This window comes from Durio zibethinus, chromosome 1, assembly GCF_047325235.1.
Source record: "Durio zibethinus cultivar Kanyao isolate XHJ-2024 chromosome 1, ASM4732523v1, whole genome shotgun sequence".
NCBI classification, from domain to species: Eukaryota; Viridiplantae; Streptophyta; class Magnoliopsida; order Malvales; family Malvaceae; genus Durio; species Durio zibethinus.
In genome coordinates, this window is record NC_143162.1 from 38,510,130 (window position 1) to 38,535,274 (window position 25,145).

Consider the following 25,145-nt stretch of genomic DNA (forward strand, 5'->3'; position numbering starts at 1 on the left):
TATTAATTTTTGAATATTTATGCATATTAAAATATTTATATTTGTTAGATTAAATGATAAAATATGTAGTTAGATTTTTTTTATAATTTTGTTAATTTAAAAATAAACTTTAAAAAATTAAAAATAATATAAATGAACTTTCTAATAATATAAATTAATAAAAAGTGTCAGAAAAGGGAATTTTTATCCGAGGATGAGATTCGTAAGTATTTCGAGTAGTGATATCTATGAAATCTCTAGGTGAATTTTTTTTTTAAATACTACCAGTGTATTTGAGTATTTATAAAAAAAATTTCAATACAATAAATGTAAACACCCAATTTGGTCTAGTCCTGGATCAATTGGACCTGATCCAAATGGGTAGGCCCACTTTGTTTTTTGTATTTTATATTTTATTATTTTTATTGTATATTTTATTTTTTTTCCTTCTTTTATATCCTATGTATTTATTATTTATTTGTTTGTTATTACTATTTATTAATATATATTTAGTTATTTATTTATTTATTTGTTTATGTTAATATATATATTTATTATTACTTAACTATTTATTTATTATTATATATACATATTTATTATTATTTATCTATTTATATATTATAATTTATCTATTATTTATTTTTATTTATCTGTTAATGTTTTCATTTATCTGATTATTTTCTTTTAATTATCTATTAATATTTTTTATTTGATTTTTGTTTTCCTTTTTCTGTTTTTTTCAATTGAGATTGGAACATTTTTTGGGACTCCTACCGTGAATGGAGATTCAATCAGAGTCCATATTGGATTCAATGATTGAATCCTAATCCAATGAGGAGTTGAGATTGATAAAATTTTTTTCTGATCAATCCCTATAAATAGACCCACGGATCAAAAGACTAAAGACAGATAAAAAAGTAGATGCTGGCTGAAAAAGAGTATACAGTGAAGAAACAGAAGCTTAAAAGGGTTTTGGTACGTTAGAATAGCTCTAGGAATCGATGAGAAATTTTTGAAGAATTTTTTACGAATTTTTTCTAAAAATTTTTGGAAAATTTCCAGATTTCGATTGAATTTTTTGATGAAGTGAATTTTTCGGTGACTATTTTGGCCAAGTTTGAATTTTTTGGTCAACTTCCCAATTTTCGACAACCATTTCCAGAAATCGATTAGTTTTTCGATGAACTTCTGGTGAAAAGTCCAGGTTTCGGAGAAAATTTCCAGAATTCGACGGGCATTCAACTAGAGTTCTTCGGGGTTTAGAGAGGGGAGAGAAAAAGAAGGGAAGAGAGAGAAGAGGAGAAGGGATTATGAGAAAAAAATTGACTTTCAGCCTTATATACCCTTTTCAAAGCGACATCGTTTTTGCGTTAGTAACCCAGAGGCTCCACGCATTTTGTTAAGATCCGACTCGACTCGAGCGTCGACCCGCATATGACCTACCTGCGACCCGTGTCTCTGAGCCGTTAGTCGAGCCAAGCTGACACCCCAAGCCGCGTCTTCGAGCCGTTTTTCTTCTTTAAGCCGAGCCGAGCCGTTAAGCCGAGCCGTTCCTAGGTTATTTATTTATTTATTTATTATTATTATTATTTATTGATTAGATTAGATTTGTTTAATACTTTTTATTTTTATTTTATTTTATTTTCCTTTATTTTTATTTTATTTTTTTATTTTATTTTCTTTAAATAAAATTCAAAAAAAAATATTTTTGAGGAAAAGTTGAAAGTATCAATTTTTCTTGAAAATAAGTTTTCTAAAAAATATTTTTGAGGAAAAGTTGAAAGTATCAATTTTTCTTGAAAATAAGCTTTCTAAAAAAAATATTTTTGGGAAAAAGTTGAAAGTATCAATTTTTCTTGAAAATAAATTCTCAAAAAGGGATTTTGAGGAAAAGTTGAAAGTATCAATTTTCTTCGAAATTAAAGTTTCTAAAAAATATTTTGGGGAAAAGTTGAAAGTATTAATTTTTTCTACACAAAAGCAATCATTTTCTTTTTCTTTTTTATTTCCTTGAATTTCTTTTAATGTTAAATAATCTGACGATAGAGCCTTTGCAAGTAAAACAGTAGTTTTCTTGCATACTCTTGAAGTGAGGGAATTTTTTCAATTTTTTGCTAAAAGTATTAGAGTCAATTGAGAATAATTTCCAATAATTAATTACTTGATAAATTTTTAAGGCTTATTGGATAACATAAAATTAAGCTGGTACCATATTTTGATGGGCGTTGTGAGGGTGCTATAACCTTCCTCACACGTAACCGAACTCCCAAACCCTATTCTGGCAAGTAGACCTGAACCTATTCTTTTAGGAACCCTTCAACTTAGGTGTTCCCTAAAAGGGCAGATTTCTTAGGTGGCCAATCGCACCTAGATAAAAAAAGATTGGTGGTGACTCCTTCAAGTCAATGTCTAGCGATAGATCCCCGGATCTAGACGTTATGATAGCTTGGTGACTCCACTGGGGACACTCTGAGAGTCAGGCCAGCAAATAAATTTGTGTTATCCAAAAGCCTAATAAAATTGAACCTTTTTTGTATATATTTTATTTATTCATTCATGTTTATTTACTTTATTAATTATGTCATTCATATGTATGTGCATAACATGAGCTCTATACACGAGCTCCGTCCCTCTAAGAGGGAGTAAAGTACCTATTGCTTTCGTGAGGTCTAATGCGTTTGCAGTGGCTAGCGAAATACTCCCACTCAAATTGAACATTTTTTGCTTGTAGCCTGTAATGGGTGAGGATTAGGGTGCCTTACTAGTCTGTGATGGACAATGATGTAAGGAGCAATTTGGGAACCTTTAGACTTTAACCTTAAACCACATATAGTGAACTTTAAGAGTGCCTAACCTATAGATAGAGCCATCACTCTTCCCTTTTAGAATTGACCAAAAGCGTAGGATTCATTCCTCTTATTCTATGTGATGTTTAAATTTACTTAGTTATTTATTTATTTCTTTTTTTTTGGGCATACTAACCTTTTCCCTTATTCTTTTGCATTGGTTCATGCTCATATAATAAAGTTTCATAAAGAACATTTGCTTGAAAGACGGTCTTCAACAAAATTTTTTTCATGGACTCCACTGAATGACTAGTTTGTTCTTCATCTGTATTAGCACCTTGTGAGGCACCCAATGAAGTAAGAACCTAGTAAAAAAAGATTCAACTGAAGATGGGAGATTGTTTACCAATCGGATATGATTCTACTTTATCTCAAGAAGCATCTATCCTCCTCAAACAAAATAATTTAGAGGATTTGGTTGACATATGAAAGAAGATGAGTCCGTCAAGACAAGAGCAGTTTTGCCAGAGACATGATCATATAGCACACCTTCTAGCAGTAGTTATCGATGATCAACTAATTAGAGTTACAATAAAATTCTGAGATCCTGTATACAAGTGTTTCATCTTTAATGAAGCTAATATGACTCCAACCATCGAAGAATATTCGATTTTATTGGGTTTACACCTCAAGGCCCCTGACAAGATATATGTCAAAAAACACAAGTCAAAATTTCGTAAGGATCTGGCTCAACTCATGGGGATAGACAAGGAAATTGTGGATTTTCATACAAAGAAGAAACAAGAACAGGTTTATCTACTTTGAAAGTTCTTTCATGAGTTTCTAGTGCAACATGCTAATGAAGAACGAGGGTTAGATATATTTGCTTTAGTCATATACGGAACGGTGATCTTTTCAAAGGTTTTGGGTTATATTGAGAGAGCGATGGTTGACTTCTTTGAGAGTATGATCAATGGCTGTAATCCTTCAACGATAATATTAGCAGAGACTATCAGATCTTTAAGTTACTATCGTCGAAATGGAGGGCGCTTTATAGGTTGTATATAGTTATTATACCTATGAATGAAAAGCCATTTTGAATAGAGAAATTATGCTTTCTCAAAGCTTTATATCCGTAATCGAGCTTCGATCAAGAAATTCTGTGAAAGTGGGTAGTTAGAATGAAAGTCTAAAAAGGAATGGATAACTTTCCTACAAAAGTTGACTAGTGTCGATGTAAGATGGTTGGCCCCATGGATGAATCGTGAGCTTATGTTGTATCAATATAGAGATAATACAGTGATCCCACTTTTGGGTTTATGGGGAGTGACAAATTATGCACCACTCCTAGTGAGAAGGCAGTTTGGGGGAGAACAGTTCATTCCTATGACTTATAGGCTTCATCAGTTAGATTTCTCTTACAGTGAGCCTAAAGCATTTCAGAGGATGAATGAGATGATTAAAGCATAAAAAAATCCTCGAAGAGTGAGTCTTGAACCTTTTATTGATAAAGTCACTCCAGAGTATTTGGTTTGGAGAGCAAAACGAAGATAAGAAATTGTATTTACTTATGAAAGCTTTTGACCGCCAACAAAAGAAAAACTTGAAGAGACACCATTAGAATTAGAACTGACAACAAAAGAATTTGAGTCTGAAAAGGGTAAGTTAAAGCAAGAAATCCAGAAGCTTCAAGAAAAAAAAGATCAGTAGAAAGATACAGCTAAAAGTCATGAAGCTAGAGTTCACAAGATTGCTAGAGAGCGTGATATAGCTGTTAAAGACTTAGCAGAGCTACACCAAAAGCATAAAAGGTTATGTATGAGAGAAAGGGCCAAAGAAATAACCATTGTTGAGCTAACTGAGGAGAATGTGAAATTGAAGCAAGAGTATGCTAAATTAGAAGAAAAAAGTACCCAAGTACAGACAGAGAATAACATGCTAAATAGTTATCTGAGCAAGTTAAGATAAAAGTTGAATGAATAAGAAGGCCACATTGCTGTATTGGTTAAGGAGCATAGAGAGTTATCATACCAAGTCTGATGTGGTAAAAGAGAAAACTTAGGAAGACAAAAATATATTGAGCACTTAATGACCCAAATTTATAGAGGGGTATGCAAAGCAAGAGAGATGGTGGAGGAAGCAGAGGCATTGAAACAAATGGTGGCTCCAGTAAGAGAACATGGACAGCGTCTATTGAACTTCATCGAAGAAGCCAAGGCCCAGTATGAACTGATCAAACAATTTTATGGTTATAATTCTAGGATGATAAACTCAATGTAAATAAAATTTTTTTGGAATAAATGAAATCTTTTAGTTGAATATCATCTTTAAAGTAAATGTTCTTTGCATACATGTATTTTTCATTCATTGCATTCTCATTCATTACACTTAACAAAGTAACCATATGATAGTCATGCAAATTTACTAATTCTAAGATATGGTACTCAAGGTTCAAGGATAGCTCCATCTAGCGAGAACTCTCTTCATCGATACAACACAAGATCCAGAGCTAGACAAATGGAGCAAAAAAATTTTCACAGATTTGAGAAGTTAGAAAAAGTACAAGAGAAGATTGAAAATGAGTTGAGCAAGATTCTGGATGCTCTCAATAAGTTGAATAAGGGAAAAAGAGTTAAAAAAAATACAAGCCAACAAGTTCCCCCATTACAAGAAGTGGCTGACCCTTTGTACCTTCCAGGTTTTGGTCCACTTCAAGCCCAGTCTGCATCAAAAGTTCCACCGTAACACTTCGCATATCTACATATCCTAGAATGCCATCAGCTTCTAATCCAAGGTATTATCATAGCTATGTAAATCTTATCTTTACTGAAAAAGTAGTAAAACTGATTTTTGATCTAGATGATTTGAAAGAGAAAGAGAAAAAAAAGATAAGAGTGGAAACTCAAGAAAACTCTAAAATTAGTATACTAGAACAAAGGCTACGGGCTGTGGAAGAAATTGGTTTCTATGGTTCAGTTGATGCTACTGGGCTTTACTTAGTCCCTGATGTGGTCATTCCTTCTAAGTTTAAATTACTAGAATTTAAAAAATATGATGATACCAAGTGCCCAAAAACTCATATCACCATGTATTGTCAGAAGATGGCAGTCTATGCTCATGATGAAAAACTTTTGATACATGTTTTTCAAGATAACCTTACAGGTTCTACTGTCAGATGGTATGTTCAGTTGGACAGAACCCGCATCTGTACTTGGAGTGATATGGCTCATGACTTCATCAGTCAATATCGATATATTATCGATTTAACTCCTGATCGTTTATCTTTACAGAACCTGAAAAAAAAGGCAAACGAGATTTTTAAAGAGTATGTCCAGAGGTGGAGGGATATTGCTTCTCAAGTACAGCCTTCTCTGACTGAGAAAGTGACTACAGTGCTATTTGTTAGCATTTTGAAACCTCTCTATTATGAAAAGATGATAGGGAATGCAACAAAAAATTTTACTGATATGGTAATTTCAAGAGAAATTATCGAAAGTGCCATCAAGAATGGTAAGCTGGAAGGAAGTGAAGCATCTAACAAGAGAGTCTCGAAAAAGAAAGAGACTGAAACTCAGGCTGTGAGCTTTGATAGACAGCAATTTAGGGGTTATTAACCCTACTCACCATAAGGATACTTTCCATATTATCCTACTGTAAATAACACTTCCCATTATCCATACCAACCATTTGTACAGTCACCTTATCTCCAAACAGATCAACCTCCTTTTAGGCCTTAGAACACCACATATAGTCCTAACATTCAGCTTATCCCAAGACCCTAAACTCGTCTAACTAACCCAATGGATGGTTCGTAAGAGCAACAAACTACTCGCGAAAAACCTGTATTTGACCCAATCCCGATGACTTATACAGAACTATATAGGGAGCTTTACAACAGTCATTTGATTACTCATAGTAAGCTAGAACCCCTTAAGCCACCTTACCCCAAATGGTACGATCCCACAGCCCATTGTGACTACCATTATGGGATTGCTGGTCACTCCACCAAAAATTGCACTACCCTGAAACACAAAGTGTAACGATTAATCAAGGATGGAATGATTAACTTTGATACAGAAGGGGTGATTGCACTAAATGTTAGTGGCAATCCCTTGCCTAATCATAATGTGAATGCCTTAAGTGAAGAACAGGAGTACCATCTGAAGAAAAAAGTGGTAGAGATTAAGATGCCTTTTAGTCAACTGTTTAATATCTTATGAAAAGTTGACATGATACAACTAGTGAGTCCACACAGTTATCATAGAGTATTTATAGTCGATACTAGTTGTAAATATCATAGTGGAGTCATAAGCCACTTCATTGAAACTTGTGAACAGTTTCACCAAGAGGTACAAAAACTTTTAGATTCATACCAGATGAAGGTCTATGAAAGAAGAGAAGACTTAGAAAGTATTGAGGTGTCTATGACTGATAAGCCTACAAAGCTGTTTCCAAAGCCAATGATAATTCATTGTGGGAACAAGCCAAAGTCAATCATAAACAAACTCATTCCCAGGCTGGTAACTTTTAAAGTTTTGACTTTTTTTTCATACAAGAATGATAAAGTTGTACCCTGAAAATATGATTGTGATATAGTAGTTCAGGGGCAAGAAGAGGATGTCTCCAAAGCTGACGCTTTCAATATAATTGGTGTAAGAGGTATTACCCGAAGTGAAATGTACTACACTTTAAAAATGTTAGAGAATGCTAGGAGAGAGAAGGCCAAAGAAGAAGAAGGATAAAATAATCTTAAAGTAGAACTCAAGGAAGATCACCCGAAATCGGTATCAGAAAAAGAGGTTTGTGAATTTTTGAAGCTGGTAAAACATAATGAGTATTCAGTTGTTGAACAGTTGAGTAAAATGCCAACTCGAATCTCATTACTATCACTGTTGCTAAACTTAGAGCCACACCGAAATACCCTACTGAAAGTGTTGAATCAGGCATACATGGTACATAATGTATCTGTTGAATATATGAACACTTGACTGAAAATCTAGTCATGTCGAATCACATTTCATTCAACGATGATGAAATTCCCTTGGAGGGAAAAAAATGCCAAGACTTTACATATCATGGTCAAGTGCAAGAGTCACATCATAACCAAAGTCCTTATTGATAATGGCTCTATTATCAATGTCATGCCCATGTCAACTTTGACGAGACTACCCATGGACTACTCTCATATGAAAAACAGTCAGATGATTGTGAAAGCTTTTGATGGGACCAGAAGAGAAGTCCTAGGAGATATCGAGATACCCTTACAAATTGGACCATGCACTTTTAATGTAAAGTTTCAAGTGATGGATATCTCTCCATCTTATAGCTGTCTATTTGAAAGGTTATGGATTCACATGGCAGGAGCTATGCCCTCTATCTTGCACCAAAAGATCAAGTTTAATGTAGAAGGTCAACTAGTAGTGGTAGTTAGAGAAGAAGACATGCTAGTGACCTAACCATTGAATACTCTGTATGTAGAGGTTGTCGAAAAAGTATTAGAATGCTTCTACCGATCTTTTGAGCTAGTTAATTTTGTAGGTGAAGGACTTAAAAATTAACTTTTTTCAAGGATAGTGATGAGCCAAGTCATCAATAAGGGCTGGTATCTAGGATCAGGGCTCAATTAACCATTAATGCTATTGAAAATGAAGTTGGGCTTGATCAAGAAGGGTGGATTCACCTTTGTCCGCCAGATTATGAGCTAAATAATTGGAGTGCCATTGAAATGCCTGTGACTTTTGAAACTAATACAATGTAATTGTAACATCCCAAATAGCCATTACCCAAGGCATTAGGGTGATCTTTCTTGTTTGGGCCATTTATCTTTTATTATTTTTAATAAAAATTAGGAAGGATGCATTTTCATTCACTTCTTCTTGTGTCTTCATTATTTTCATCTTTCCAAACACATATTGCCAACATATCACATTTCATCCAATTTCAGGTCTTTAAATGAACATGAGATAATTATGATAACAATCAAGAGGTTAGTTTTGAGAATTCAATTAACACTGATGAATTTGACAATGAAGAGAATTTTGAAGAATATGTTATGCCTCCAGACCTAATGAGATTGATCAAACAAGAAAATAAGCCAATTGAGTCTCATTAGGAGATAGTTGACTTAGTGAATCTGAGAGATGAAGAGAATAAGAAAGATGTCAGAATTGGCACTTCACTTTCATCAAGAGATAGACAACGATTGGCAGACCTACTTTGAGAATTCGTAAATGTATTTACTTAGTCTTACCAGGATATGTCAGGGCTGAGCACGGAGATAGTGGAGCACAGATTGCTCTTAAAGCTAGAATGTAAGCCAGTTTAACAGAAACTGAGACGAATGAAGCCTGAAATGCTATTAAAGATAAAAAAAAAAATAAAAAAATAATTTGATGCAGGTTTTTTACAAATGGTTAAATATCCAGAGTGGGTAGCCAATATAGTACTAGTTTCTAAGAAAGATAAAAAGGTACAAATATGTGTAGACTATCGTGATTTGAATAAGGTTAGTCTAAAGGATAACTTTTCTTTACCTCATATCGATACACTGGTAGATAACATGGCTAGGCATTCAATTTTATCCTTTATGGATGGTTTTTCAAGGTATAATCAGATAAAAATAGCTATAAATGATATGGAAAAGACCACTTTCGTGACTATGTGAGGAACCTTTTGTTACAAGATCATACTTTTTGGGTTAAAGAATGTCGGGGTAACATATCAAAGGGCCATGGTAACACTCTTTCATGACATGATGCATAAAAAGATCGAGGTATATGTAGATGATATGATTGCAGAATCTTATGAGAATGAAGATCATGTCACCAGCCTCAGAAAGTTATTTGAGAGATTAAGAAGGTTCCAACTCAAGTTAAACCCAGCGAAGTACACCTTTGGGGTAAAGTCAGGGAAGTTACTAAGCTTTGTGGTCAGTGAAAGAGGAATTAAAGTCAATCCGGATAAGATACGGGCTATTCAAAATTTGTCACCTTCAAGTACACCAAAGGAAGTTTGAGATTTTCTGGAAAGATTGAATTACATTTCTTGATTTATCTCTCAACTTACCTACAAATGTGATACCATATTTAAGCTTTTTCGTAAGAATAATCCTGAAAAATGGAATGAAGAATGTCAAGAGGCTTTTGATAAAATTAAGCAATACTTGTCAAACCCTCCAGTGTTAGTGCCACCTGTTCCATTTTATATTTAACAGTATGTGAAAATTTAATGAAATGTGTGTTGGGGCAGCAAAATGAGTCTAGCCGAAAGGAGAGAGTTATTTACTATTTGAGTACAAAGTTTACAGAGTACGAATCGAAGTATTCTTCATTGGAGAAAATGTGTTGTGCATTAGCATGGATTGCCAAAAGACTCAGACAGTATATGCCTTATCATACCACATGGTTATAGCAAAACTAGATTCAATTAAATATATATTTGATAAACCTTCTTTGTTTGGAAAAATTGCTAGATGGTAAGTAATGCTCTCAGAGTATGATATTATATATGTGAGCCAAAAAGTAATAAAAAAAGGTGTTATAACGGAGTTCCTTACAGATCGTGCTACTGAAGAGTATGAACCAATGAGGTTGGAATTCTCTGATGAAGACCTAATGACTATTTTCCAACTAGAGAAAAGAGAGCATGAAGAAAAATATTGGAGAATGTATTTTGATGGAGCTGTCAATGCCTTAGAACATGAAATTGAGGCAATTTTGATCTCTCCAGAGGAACAATACTGCCCTATAACAACAAGGTTAAATTTCAATTGCACAAACAACATCGCTGAATATGAGGCATGTATCATGGGTTTACAAGCTACTATAGATAGAAGAGTGAAAGCATTAAAAGTGTTCACGGACTCAACTCTAGTTATATATCAATTGAAAGGGGAATGAGAGACGAGAGATTCAAAACTCATTCTATATCATAAGTATATTCTAGAGTTGATAAAATAATTTGAAGATGTCCAATTTGATCATTTAACTCGAGAAAAAAATCTGATTGTTGATGTATTGGCTACTCTGGCTGTAACGATTTGAATTAATGACAATATTAACATTCAGCCCAGTAGGCTAGATGTTAAGGATATGCCAGCTTATTGCTCTAATATAAAAGAAGAAGAAGATGGGAAGCCTGGTATTATGATATCCTACAGTATATTAGGGATCAACAATATCCAGTTTAAGCAACAAAAAATGATAAAAGGGTCATTTAAAGATTGACTATGATCTTTTTTCTGGATGAAGATGTTCTGTATAAAAGAAGTTGAGATCAAGTATTACTGAGGTGCATGAGTCAGGCTGAAGCGAGAAAAATCATTGAAAAGGTGTATGACAGAATTTATGGGGCACATACCAGTGAACATATGATGACGAGACAGATCATGAGAATAGGGTATTACTGGTTGACAATGAAGAGTGATTGCATTGACTATGCTCGTAAGTGTCATAAATGCCAAATATATGTTGATAAGATCCATGCTCCGCCATTTACTTTACATATTATGGCACCACCTTGGCCATTCTCAATGTGGGGCATGGATGTCATTGGTCCTATCACCTCAAAGGCTTCTAATGGGCATAGATTTATTTTTGTGATGATAGATTACTTCATAAAATGGATGAAAATAGCATCATATGTAAATGTAATACGATCTGTGGTTTGTAAGTTCATAAAGAGAGAGATCATTTGTAGATATAGACTTTCAGAGAGAATTATTTTAGATAATGCCAAGAATCTAAATAGCAAGATGATGCAAGAAATATGTGCTCGATACAAGATTAAGCATCATAACTCGGTGTCATACCATCCGAAAATGAATGGGACAGTTGAGGCAACCAACAAGAACATAAAAAGGATTCTAAAGAAGATGATCGAGACTTATAAAGATTGGCATGAGAAGTTATCATTTGCACTGCACGTATATCGAACATCAATACGTACCTCTATTGGGGCAACCTTATTTTCTTTGGTTTATGGGATGGAAGCTGTACTATCAGTGGAAGTGGAGATCCCCTCCTTGAGGGTTTCAAAAGAAGTTGAGTTAGAAGAAGCTGAATGGATTCGAGAATGCCATGAACAATTAAATTTCATAGAAGAAAAGAGATTGACTGCATTGTGCCATGGTCAGCTATATCAAAGAAGAATGATGAGGGCTCATGATAAAAAGATTCAATCCTGTTATTTTCAAGAATGAGAGTTAATCTTGAAGAGAATCCTCTCAATCCAACAAGATAGTACAAAAAAATGGACTCCAAATTGAGAAGGGCCATATGTGGTGAGACGAGCTTTTTCGGGTGAAGCGTTGATACTAACTGAGGTGGATGAAAATGATTTACCCCATCCTATAAATTCTGATACTGTGAAGAAATACTATGCTTGAAATAAAAAAAAATGAAAATGAAAAAAGAAAAAAAATGAAAAAAAATGAAAAGAAAAAAAAAGTGAATGAAAAAGAAAGACTCAAGGTGAAAACCCTAAAAGGGCGGTTTGAGTCATAAGGGGTTTGTCTAAGTTGAAAACCTGAAAAGGTAGCTTAGATAAAGAGAATACAGCATCGAATTTGAAAATTTGTTGACATGGAGACTAGCAAATTTGGAAGAGCTCCAAGTTGTTAAATACATCAGATGGTTGGGTTTTCAAAAAAACTTTGAGATATGTTATCATGATTATCTGATTGTTCATTTTTGGGCTTTGTCCCCATACTTATCCTTTTAATTTTTTCTTGGCCAAAGTTTGCCAACATTTTGCTAATAAAAGACATTCTATTTCACTCTTTATGTCTTTTTTTTCTGGTGACTGTTTCTCAACCATTCTTATTCTTTTCTTCTTAATACCCTACAATGGAAGAAATGTGCAAATGCATTCTTACTTTTTGAGTTTGAAATAATGATTGATGAATGAATAATAGCATGAAATATTTTTACATTACATTAAAAAAGTCAAGAGTAATAAAAGCAGAATCGAGATGTTCAGTTCTTAATAAGGTCATTGAATTTGGAAAGAGATTTCACACAAGAAGAATGTAAGTGGAAAAGATGATTGAGAGCTACACTGGCTCGATCTTAGAAGAGTAGCGTAATTGGGTTTTTGAAGAATCAAGGGTTCGAGACCCAAGAAAAGAGCTTGAGAAATTGAGTACCATAATTGAATCGAAATCAAGTAACCAACATTCGCATAGCATGCATGGTATGTTACATGCATTGCATTGCATATACTACATTTAAAAAAATATAGTGCATAAATTCAAGAAGCAGGGGTATTCCAAAACCCCTCATAGAGAAGACAGATGTGAAGACATTTTCAAATTTGAGAAAAAACTTGTTAGGTAAGTTTCTAATCCTTGAAATAGGATGTCTTTTGGTATCAGGGTTGATTTATGAGACCTTTGGGCCTAATCTCCTAAAATTTCTTCAAACACAATTTTCAACTCCTTTGGACATGATTGTCAAGGAGCAATTTATTTTTCAAAGTTATGATGCCTCTGATTAGATGAGCCATTTATTCTTTAAAGTCGTTGAGCCTCTGATTAGAGGAGCCATTTATTCTTTAAAGTCGTTGAGCCTCTGATTAGAGGAGCCATTTATTTTTCAAAAGTCATTGAGCCTCTGATTAGAGGAGCCATTTATTTTTCAAAGTCGTTGAGCTTCTAATTAGTAGAGCCTTTTATTTTTCAAAAGTCGTTGAGCCACTGATTAGAGGAGCCTTTTATTTTTCAAAAGTCGTTAAGCCTTTGATTAGAGGAGCCATTTATTTTCCAAATTCATTGTGCCTCTGTTTAGAGGAGCTTTATTCGTTTTCAAAGTCGTTGAGCCTCTAAGTAGAGGAGCTTTATTTATTTTTCAAAGTCGTTGAGCCTCTGATTAGAGGAGCTTTATTCATTTTCAAAGTCGTTGAGCCTCTGATTAGAGGAGCATTGTTTATGTTTTTCAAAGTCGTTGAGCCTCTGCTTAGAGGAGTTTTGATCAAATCTTAAACACAAAAAAATAAAAAAAAAGGTCGAGTTGAGTCTTGAATGGGTGTCTACGTCTTTGCGCAATTTCTGTTTCACAAAAAATGTGTAAAGAGGGACAGCTGTAGATACCCAATTTTGTCCAGGCTAGGATCAATTGGGCCTGGTCCAAATGGGTAGGCCCATTTTGTTTTTTTGTATTTTATATTTTATTATTTTTATTTTATATTTTATATTTTTTTCCTTTCTTTATTTCTTATGTATTTATTATTTATTTATTATTACTATTTATTAATATATATTTAGTTATTATTATTTCTATGTTAATATATATTTATTATTACTTAACTATTTATATATTATTATACATACATATTTATTATTATTTATCTATTTATATATTATAATTTATCTATTATTTATTTTTATTTATCTATTAATATTTTCATTTATCTGATTATTTTCTTTTAATTATCTATTAATATTTTTTATTTGATTTTTATTTGTATTTTTTTGTTTTTTTCGGCTGAGATTGGAACATTTTTTGGGACTCTTACCATGAATGGAGATTCAATCAGAGTCCATATTGGATTCAATAATTGAATCCCAATCCAAGGAGGAGTTGGGATTGATCAGAAACTCTTCTGATCAATCCTTATAAATAGACCCACGGATCAAAGGACTAAAGACAAAAAAAAAAAGCAGACACTGGCTGAGAAAGAGTATACAGTGAAGAAACAGAAGCTTAAAAGGGTTTTGATACGTTAGAATAGCTCTAGGAATCGGTAGGGAATTTTTAGAAAATTTTTTATTAATTTTTTTTGGAAATTTTTAGAAAATTTCCAGATTTCGGTTGAATTTTTCCTCGAAGATTGAATTTTTCGACGAAGATTAAATTTTTCAACGACTATTTTGATCAAGTTTGAATTTTTCGACCAACTTTCCAATTTTCAACAACCATTTCCAGAAATCAATCAGTTTTTCGATGAACTTTCGATGAAAACCCCTGATTCCAGAGAAAATTTCTAGAATCCGACTGGCATCCAACCGGAGTTCTTCGGGGTTTAGAGAGATGGGAGAGGAAAAAAAGAGAAGAGAGAGAAGAAGAGAAGGGGTTCTGAGAAAAAATTGACCTTCAGCCTTATATACCCTCCTTAAAATGACGTCATTTTTGCGTTAGTAACCCAGAGGATTCGTGCGTTTTGTCAAGATCCGACCTGACCCGAGCACTGACCCGCGTGCGACCTGTGTCTCTGAACCATTAGTCGAGTCGAGCCGACACCCCGTACCGCGTCTCCAAGCCATTTTTTTTCCTCAAGCTGAGCCGAGCTGAGCCGAGCCGATAAACCGAACCGTTCCCATGTTTTTTTTTCATTTTTTATTATTTTATTATTTTATAATTATTTTAATTATTATTATTATTTATTGATTAGATTAGATTTGTTTAATACTTTTTATTTTATTTTATTTTCCTTTATTTTTATATTTATTTATTTTTTATTTTATTTTCTTTAAATAAAATTCAAAAAAAAAATTTTTGAGGAAAAGTTGAAAGTATCAATTTTCCTTGAAAATAAGTTTTCTAAAAAATTATTTTTGAGGAAAAGTTGAAAGTATCAATTTTTCTTGAAAATAAGTTCTCAAAAAGTAATTTTTGAGGAAAAATTGAAAGTATCAATTTTTTTCGAAATTACAGTTTCTAAAAAATATTTTGGAGAAATGTTGAAAGTATTAATTTTCCCGGCACAAAAGCAATCATTTTTTTTCCTTTTTATTTCCTTGAATTTCTTTTAATGTTAAATAATCCGACGATGGAGCCTCTGCAAGTAAAACAGTAGTTTTCTTGCATACTCTTGAGGTGATGAAATTTTCTCAATTTTTTGCTAAAAATATTAGAGTTAATTGAAAATAATTTTCAATAATTAATTACTTGGTAAATTTTTAAGGCTTATTGGATAACATAAAATTAAGCTGGTACCATCTTTTGATAGGCGTTGTGAGGGTGCTATAACCTTCCTCACACGTAACCAACTCCCAGACCATGTTCTGGCTAGTAGACCCGAACCTATTCTTTTAGGGACCCTTTAACATAGGTGTTCTCTGAAAGGACAGATTCTTTGGTGGTTAATTGCACCTAGATAAAAAAAAATTGATGGCGACTCTTTTAAGTCAATGTCTAGCGATAGATCCCCGGATCTAGACGTTATGACAATAAAAATTCTCTTTTTCTTGGTAAAAAATTAAATAATAAAAATTAACTAATAAATTAAGAATAAGTAATAAAAAATGAGAAAAAAGTTTTATCTGATGATGGTATTTTAAAATATTTCGAGTAGCGATGCTTTATGAAATTCCTAAGTAATAAGATTTTTTAAAATATTACCAGTGTATTGGAATATTTATAAAAAAACTTCAATAAAATAAAAAATTTTTTTTTTTCAAAAATTTAACTAAAAAAGAAATCAATTAATAAAATTTCTAAACAAAAATAAAATGTTTGTGTTAAAGTATTATCATTTGTATTCCATGCATTGCATAGTTCTTTTGCAAAAAATAAATTTGAGCCTCTGAAGATGAGATTCTAAGGTATTCCGAGAAGCGATGCCTAAGAAATCTATAGGTGAAAAAGAGTTCTAATGTTACCAATGTACTGGAACATTTGAAGAATTATTTTAATAAAAAGGTTCTAATTTATTTTTCTTGAATAATATTTAAATATAAAAACCAATTCCCAAAAAATGAAAAAAAATCAAAAAAATTATTTTCAAACACCGAAAATAAGACTGTTTTTTATCAAAATCAAATGATAACACGTAGTTAGGTGGTACTGTTTTTAAACGGGGATTGTGGGGGTGCTAATTCTTCTCTACATGTAATTGACTCTCAAACCTAGATCGTTGCGCAAACCCTAAAATTATCTTCTTAATAAATTTTAGTTAAATTTAAGATTTCATTAAAATGATATATTTTAATAGGTGGCCAATCGCACCTAACCAAAAAATATTGGTGGCGACTCTGTTATTTTTTATTTCGTTTCTAAATTCATCGGACGGATACAAAATCGTTACGACAGCTTGGCAACTCCACTGGGGATGCCATTTGTTTTCGAGAGTCGGGCTAAAATTATTTACTTGTTATCTTTAAATTTTGATTTAAACAGTTCTAATCAGTTTCTTAAATTTTTATTTTTCACTTTCAATAAAAAAATGGTCAAAAACAAAACAAATAAAAAACAGAAAGAAAAAATTCACACACATTTCTTTTACTATGCCTCTTATGCTTTATTTTTTCGTATATATTACTCTTGATAGATTAGAAAACATGTACACACACAATGACATGATGCACCTCAATGCATGAGCTCTATACCCGGGTTTCGTCCCTTATAGGAGGAAGTAAAATACCTATGCCATTGTGAAGTGATAACCTCCAAAATGGCAAGCGAAATACTTCCACTCAAATTGAACCCTTTTCGTTCGTAGCCTATAATGGGTGAGGATCAGGGTGCTTTACTAGTTTAGCGTGAATGACAGTAAAGAATAATTTGGAAACCTTTAGATGCATGACAGCCTTAACCAAGCATGTAATAAGCCTAGAAAGATAACCTTAGGTAGAGCCTCACCCACCCAAAATGTGTAGGAATAAAAGTTGTGTGTAAGAAAAAACACAAAAAAAAAACATAATAAAAACAAAACAAAACAAAAAAAAAATCTCAAAAATTTTTTCCAATCTCAAACCACATCCTCACACTAACTCAATTTTATTTTCCTTTCTTTTTTCTTTTTACATAAATCATATCATATAGTTTTGCATCGAGGTATTTGTTCTAGGACATCTTTCTCTCGAGAAGTTCTTCATAGATCCCATAGAATGATAGATTTGCTCAAATCTCATGTAACAAAAGTTGTATGAATCAATGAAAGTTTTTAGTGCTGGAATTTATCCAAGAGCAAATATCTCCCACTTGCATTCATGCATCATGTGCATCATTGTTTTTAAAAAATTAAAAATCAAATAATAAATTTTTTAACGCATGGCATTCTAATTTTAAAAATTTATGATAATAAAGGTTCAAAAATAGCTCACCTCCAAAATTTTGACTCAACCTACCTGCCATTCATGCAACACTAGAGCTCGAACAAGAATCATAGAACAAGAACAAGCTAGTCGATTTAAGAGGATGGAGACAGGTCAAGAAGAACTAAAAGAGGATATTGATAAGATAATGGACATGCTCAAGAAGGTTGATAAAGGAAAAGTGGTGGAAAGAAATTTCAGCTTTCAAGAGTAATTGCCAGACATGGTGGATCCTATAAATCCTTCAGAGTTTGAGTTATGACCAACCCTATCTTCTCAAAGAACTAAAGTGTAAATTTTTTCTCCCGAAGGATATTTCAATCTTTATCCTGGAATGACATCCACACTTGCTCCAAGATAATTTCAAAATTTTATCAATCCTGTTATGATGGAAAAACCATCCGAGCCAATCTTGGTTCCTGATTTGGATGATCCTAAGAGAGAGAAAAGACAGGGATAAAGATACTTGAGAAAGTGAAAGATAGCAGTGCCCGAAAAAAGATAAAGTTATTGGAATAAAGGCGTAGGGTCATAGAGGGAATGAATATTTATTGCTCTATAGATGCAGTCGACTTTTGTTTGGTCCCAGATGTAGTCATTCCACTGAAATTTAAAGTCTCTGAATTTAAAAAATATGATGGCACAAAATACCCAATGACTCATGTCACTATGTATTGTCGTAAAATTATGACACATACTCGTGACGAGAAGCTATTGATGCATGTATTTCAGGACAGCCTTGCAGGATCTACAGCTATATGGTATGTTCAACTAGATAGGACTCATATTTATTCCTGACAAAAGCTTACAAGGACATTCCTTACATAATATTGACATATCATGGATCTAGCTCCAGATCGTCTGTCTCTACAGAACATGAAAAAGAAAGCAACAGAAACTTTCAAAGAGTATGCACAGAGATGGAGAGATATGGCTGTACAAGTACAACCTTCTTTCACTAAAAAAAAGCTAACTATCTTGTTTGTGAACACTCTAAAATATCGTACTATGAGAGATTGATAGGCAATGCAACCAAAAACTTTACAGACATGGTGATATCTGGTAAGATTATTGAAAACACCATAAAGAATGGCAAGCTCGATGCAGGAGAGACAAGTGAAGCAAAGAAAGGTGAAGCCCTCAAAAAAAAAAAAAATGAAGCCCAAGTAGTGAACTATGTGGGGTAACAATTCGAAAGTTTCACCTCATATCCGATACTAGTGTACCAAATCCATTACCCTCCCATAAATAATGTTACATCCATCCCTTATCCTTGTTAACCGTATCAGCCATTAAAACAATCAACTTATCCATCATATTGCCAGCCATCTTTTCAAACACCCAGCTATTCGTACAACTATCCTGCTGCACCTACCAAATCAAAATGAAGATCCAATCCAAGTAGTGGTTTGACAGCTAAAAAAATACTAAAAAAAGAATCACTTTCAATCCTATTCTCATATCTTACACAAAATTGTTACCTCAACTTATCCAGAATCAGCTTTTGGAGCCGTGCATCTAGAACCCTTTCAACCTCTTTACCCAAAATGGTATGATCCTAATGTAAAATGTGATTACCATAGTGGAAATCAGGGCCACTTGACAGAAAACTATCTCACACTGAAATATAAGGTTAGAGATCTCATTAAAGCTGAAAAAATAAAATTTAAAATTAATGGTGATCATTGTGTTCTTGATATATTGGAAAAGAGGTGAACCGATGGTGTTAAAGCATTGATATGAATAATTTGGATGCAATGGACAGATGAAGAATTGGAGAATGGTTCTGTGGGTTTTCTAAAAATATTATGGTTCATTGGGTGTTGTAAAAACGTGGATTGATTTAAAAAGTAAGCTGCTTTTGTTTTCTTTTTCACATATGTATCAGACATGTGTATGAACTTCTTGACTTGTATAAAAGTTGAATTTGAATGCTAATTGAGAGAGTTTTTTTTTTTTGCTCAAGTATTTAAAAAATAAAAAAAATATTTTCTCTTCATAATAAAAGTCTAAAAAAAATTAGTGGTCGTTATTATGAATCTACCTGAATAAAATATTCTCGTGTCCTTTTCATGTCCCAAAATCACTTGAAAAACCTTAATGCTCCAAAGGATACAAGTTTGAACTTTGTGATACCTCTCGTCAAGGTAACAAACACTGAAATGATCAATTTGGAAAAACCTTTTAAGTTCCTTGAACATCAGACTAATATTCTATTTTTTTTATCTAGATGTTAGTGAGTTGATAGGTGTCAAGACTATGCTTCAAACAAAAAGTAATCTAGATAGCCACAAATACACAAATGCACCTTTTTATCTACGGGCATGTTGACAGAAGAGAATGATTTCCAATCACCCTAAAAATTATCCAGTTCATGCCACTATTCAATTTGGTGATGATGTGCATAATCAAGACCTAAATAAACCCTTTCAACCTGATTTTTGTTGTCACATAAACCCTGTTGACTTACCAATATAGGACAAAGATTTGTTGTCAGATGAGTTATGAAGAAAAAATGAAAAAATAAAAAAATGTTGATGGTTATATCGTGCACTTTAGACATTCAAACGATCCAAAAAAAAAAAGAAAAAAATGATAAAAAAAAGAGGTGATAAAAATAAAATTTTGATTTTTCAAGGAATCACTTTTCAGCATAAGTGACCAAGCTTGAGATGATGAATGACCATCTTTTTTTCATCCTTTCACAAATAAGAAATTATCCATTTGCTACCCCTTTGAGCCTAGTGAATTCTTTCTAAATGAACCCTGATCAAGGATCACCTGTCACAAAGAAAGATATATTTGATGAAGTCATGCTTTGACAACAAAGAAAGAATGCCTTAAGTTGTAAAAGCAAATGTCAGACAAATTGAGTGTTAGAACATATTTTTGTAAATGTTGAAATATGCAAGAAAAAGCAAAAATGAAAGCAAAAAAATAAAAAGAAAGAGAAAGGAAAAAAGAAATGATTGGATGTTACGACTAAAGGAATAAAAAATAAATATCTAAAAGAAAGTCCTTCACATGGTATGACATGATCCTTGGTCCAATCACCTTCAAACACATGTTTTGGGTCTATTTATCCATTCTTTTAGAACCTCAAACCCTGGCTTATGTTACATACCTTGAAAAGTCCATTTTGATCAAACATGGATACTTGAACTGAAGAATTTATTCTTTGCAGAATCCTCGTGACCAGCTTCACGTTTGTCTATTTTTTTTGTAAGATTTTTTTCTTTCATAAGAGTACTTGAGTGCACGATGAAATCATAAAAAAAAAAGAAAGAAAAAAAAGAAAGAAAGAAAAAATAAGAGAAAAATGAACAATAAAGCTCTAGGGTAAAAACAAAAAGAAAGAGGGGGCAGTCTAGAGCAAGAATGAGATTGCAACATGAAAGCTCATTACAACTAATGATTGAGATAGAAAATCGTCGCCTTTCCCAATATGACCTTGAATTTATCATAGCTAGTCTTGACATCTATTAAAAAATCACATTGTGATACTAAAAGGTTGTCAAATCTGATTTAACCATAAAAGAACCTTAAAAAAGAATTTGTTGTTGAGCCTAGATAAAAATTCAATTTTCTATATCAAGTTGCAGACCTCAATTTGACAATTAATCATCCAAGCCATTTGAAAAGATGAAATTGCCATTCTGTTAAGATATCTACATAATAATGATCACCATTTTTTAGAGACTTAAGAGTCACATTGTTTCATAAAGGTTGACTAAGGTAATTTTTTGTAAGAATTTTGTTATTAAAATAAAATATTTTTAAGGAAAAGAAAAAAAACTTTGAGAAAAATAAAGGGCACTATAGGAAGCACTTTTTAATACAAAAGTATGTTTAATCAGTTGAGTTTTACCACAATTCGATGGCTTATTTTCTTTAATTCCCTTTCATCAAGTTCGAATTGGTCATATACATGTTTGATTTGAAGATGAAAAATGGAAAGAAAAGTCAAAAAATCCAAATTGTGAAGAAAGAAAGCAAAATTGATGAAAAGTGAGCAGCAAATAAAGAGATTTGGAATTGAGTTGAAAGATCGAGATTGAAAGAAATTGTAAAACAAAAGATTTTAGGTAGTTGTGTATCTTGACTTGGGTTTTTTGATAAAAGAAAATTTTGAGCATTTGAACCTTTTGACATTGTATTTGCATCATTAGCTTGTCCTTCATGGATAAAGCATGTGTGCATTAGTTTTTTTGCAAAATACATTTGCATGTGCATCTTTTTAAGAAAAGACATTTGCATCTCATAAGTATCATTTAAGAAAAGACATTTGCATTTCATTTATCTAATAATGGTGTTCACCAATTTTGGAAACATTAAAGAAGAAAAAAAAGGGGCAAAAACATATTCAAGAGATAAAATTTTTTTAAGAATTTTAGTGAAATGGCATAAAATGGGAGCTTTAAGACCAATCTAGCTAGCAAAAAAGTTGTTAACTTAGTGAAATTGGCAATGTTCAAGAAAAATATTATGATAAATTATTTTCATTCTTCTTGGTGGTGATATCCAAGTATTAAAGTATGAATTTCATTGATGGTGATATTCAAGACATTTTCAAAATTACCCGTTGGTGATATCCGAGTTTAAAGTTTGAATTTTCATTTGTATTTTCTCGGTGGTGATATCCGTACATTAAAAAAATCATTTATATTTTTTCAGAGGTGATATCCGAGTATCAAAGTTTGCATTACATTTTCTCGATGGTAATATTCGAGTGTCAAAGTATCATTTACATATTCTCGGTGGTGATATTCGAGTATCAAGATTTGAATTACATTTTTTCAGTGGTGATATCCAAGTGTCAATGTTTGAATTGCATTTTCTTGGTGGTAATAACTGAAGTCATTTACCTTTTCTCGATGGTGATATCCGAGTGTCAAGGTTTGAATTATATTTTTTCGGTGGTGATATCCGAAGTCATTTACATATTCTCGGTGGTGATATTCAAGTGTCAAAGTTTGAATTGTTTTTTCTCGGTGGTGATATTTGAAGTCATTTGCATATTCTCGATGGTGATATCCGAAGTCATTTGCATATTCTCGGTGGTGATATCTGAGTGTTAAAGCTTGAATTACATTTTTTCAATGATGATATCCGAGTATATTTCGGTGACGGTATTCGAAGTCATTTACATCTTTTCGGTGGTGATATCCGAGTGTTAAAAAATTATTTGTGTTTTCTTCGATGGTGATATCTGAAGTCATTAACATCTTTTCAGTGGTGATTAAGTCCCTTTGTATGGTAAAATTCGAAGTTATTTTTTAATAGTTTAATTTTAAAGTTGTTGAGCCTCTACTTTGAGGAGCTTTTTTAAGATGAAAATTTTAAAGTTGTTAAGCCTCTGCTTAGAGGAGTTTTTTCAAAATAAAAATTTAAAGTTGTTAAGCCTCTGCTTAGAGGAGTTTTTTCAAAATAAAAATTAAAGTTGTTAAGCCTCTGCTTAGATGAGCTTTTTCAATATGAATTTTAAAGTTGTTAAGCCTCTGCTTAGAGAAACATTTTCAAAAATTTTTAAAATTGTTGAACCTCTACTTAAATGAGCTTTTTCAAGATGAATTTTTAAAAGTTGTTAAACCTCTACTGAGAGGAGCTTTTTTCAAAATGAGATTTTAAAGTTATTGAGCCTCTGCTTAGATGAGCTTTTTTTAAGATGAATTTTTAAAGTTATTGAGCTTCTACTTAGAAGAGATTTTTCCAAGATGAATTTTTAAAATTATTGAGCTTCTGCTTAGAGTAGCTTTTTTTCAAGATGAACTTTTAAAGTTGTTAAGCCTCTAATTATAGGGGCTTTTTAAATTAAAAAAAAAAAAGGGTTTTATGCTTAATGTTTCTTCTTTTTGAATAAAATAATTGTCTATTTATCTTTACCTTATTCTTGATTCTCAGAAATAGACAAAGAGGGGCAGCTGTAGACACCATTTTGTTATTTTATTATTTATTTTATCTTTTTTTTTGGCAACGACTCTGACAACTGTCTATAGCTGCGTTGCCAGCAGCCCTAACAGCCATCGATAACCATTCTGATAGCCGATGGCCACCCTAATCCTAGGCCACCAAAATCTCATATTTCTAGGATTTTGGTTTTCTTTTCGCTCTATAAATAGAGCAATGAATCTGAAGAACAAAAAAGAAGAGGAGACTCTGCCAAAAAACAAGTTTCTCGAATCAAAAAAAAATTTTTTTGCCCTAAAAAAAACCAAAATACAAAAACATAGTTTTCCTCGTAAGGAGGAGCCTCAGCACAAAAAGCCACCTGCACCAAAAGAAAAAAAGATAGTCAGTGTGAGTTTCCAAAAATTATAAAAAAAAAGAGAGTTCAAGATCTTTAAATCCTGATCTACATCGAATGGGGCGGTTTCTCACAAAAGGGAGATCGGATCTAGAATGAGGACATCGAGTAGAGTTTTTGAGATTTTTTTTTACATTTTCTGATCATGACGACCACCAACAACGACGCCGATGGTGACCACAGGCAATGGCCTACGGGACAGTTTGTCCCTGGATTCTAACAAGGCTAGAGAGTGTTTTTTTTTTTTTTGAGTTGGGAATTTTTTTTGGAAGAAGGCTGAAATGAATTAAAAAAAAAGTTGACCTTATATGAAAAGCCAAAGCCCAAAACGACACCGTTTTGGACAAAAAAGGATCAACACATGGGCCCGAATCTGACTCAAGATTTGTGTAACCTGACCTGTTTCTGCCTCAACCTAAGACCAGTCTAGTTGAACTGGTATCGAGCCGCTAGTGAACCAGTTCAGATCGGTTAGAACCGTCGAACCGTCGAATCGTCGAACTAACTAGACTTACGTTGATCGAACCGTTGACCGATCCGGTTCAGGTAAAAAATTTTTTTTTTTGAATTTTTATATATTATTTTATTAATATTTATGCATATTAAAATATTTATATTTATTAGATTAAATGATGAAATATGTAGTTAAATTTTTTTTATAATTTTGTTAATTTTAAAATAAACTTAAAAAATATTAAAAATAATAAAAATGAACTTTCTAATAATATAAATTAATAAAAAAGTGTCAGAAAAGGAAATTTTTATCCGACGATGAAATTAGTAAGTATTTCGAGTAATGATACCTATGAAATCTCTAGGTGATAAATTTTTTTTAAATACTACTAGGGTATTTGAGTATTTATAAAAAAGTTTTCAATACAATAAAAATTCTCTTTTTCTTGCTAAAAAATTAAATAATAAATTAAGAGTAAGTAACAAAAAATGAGAAAAAATGAAATTTTATCCGCAGACAATATTCTAAAAGTATTCCGAGTAACGATGCTTTACGAAATCTTTAGGTGAAAATATTTTTTTTTAAATATCA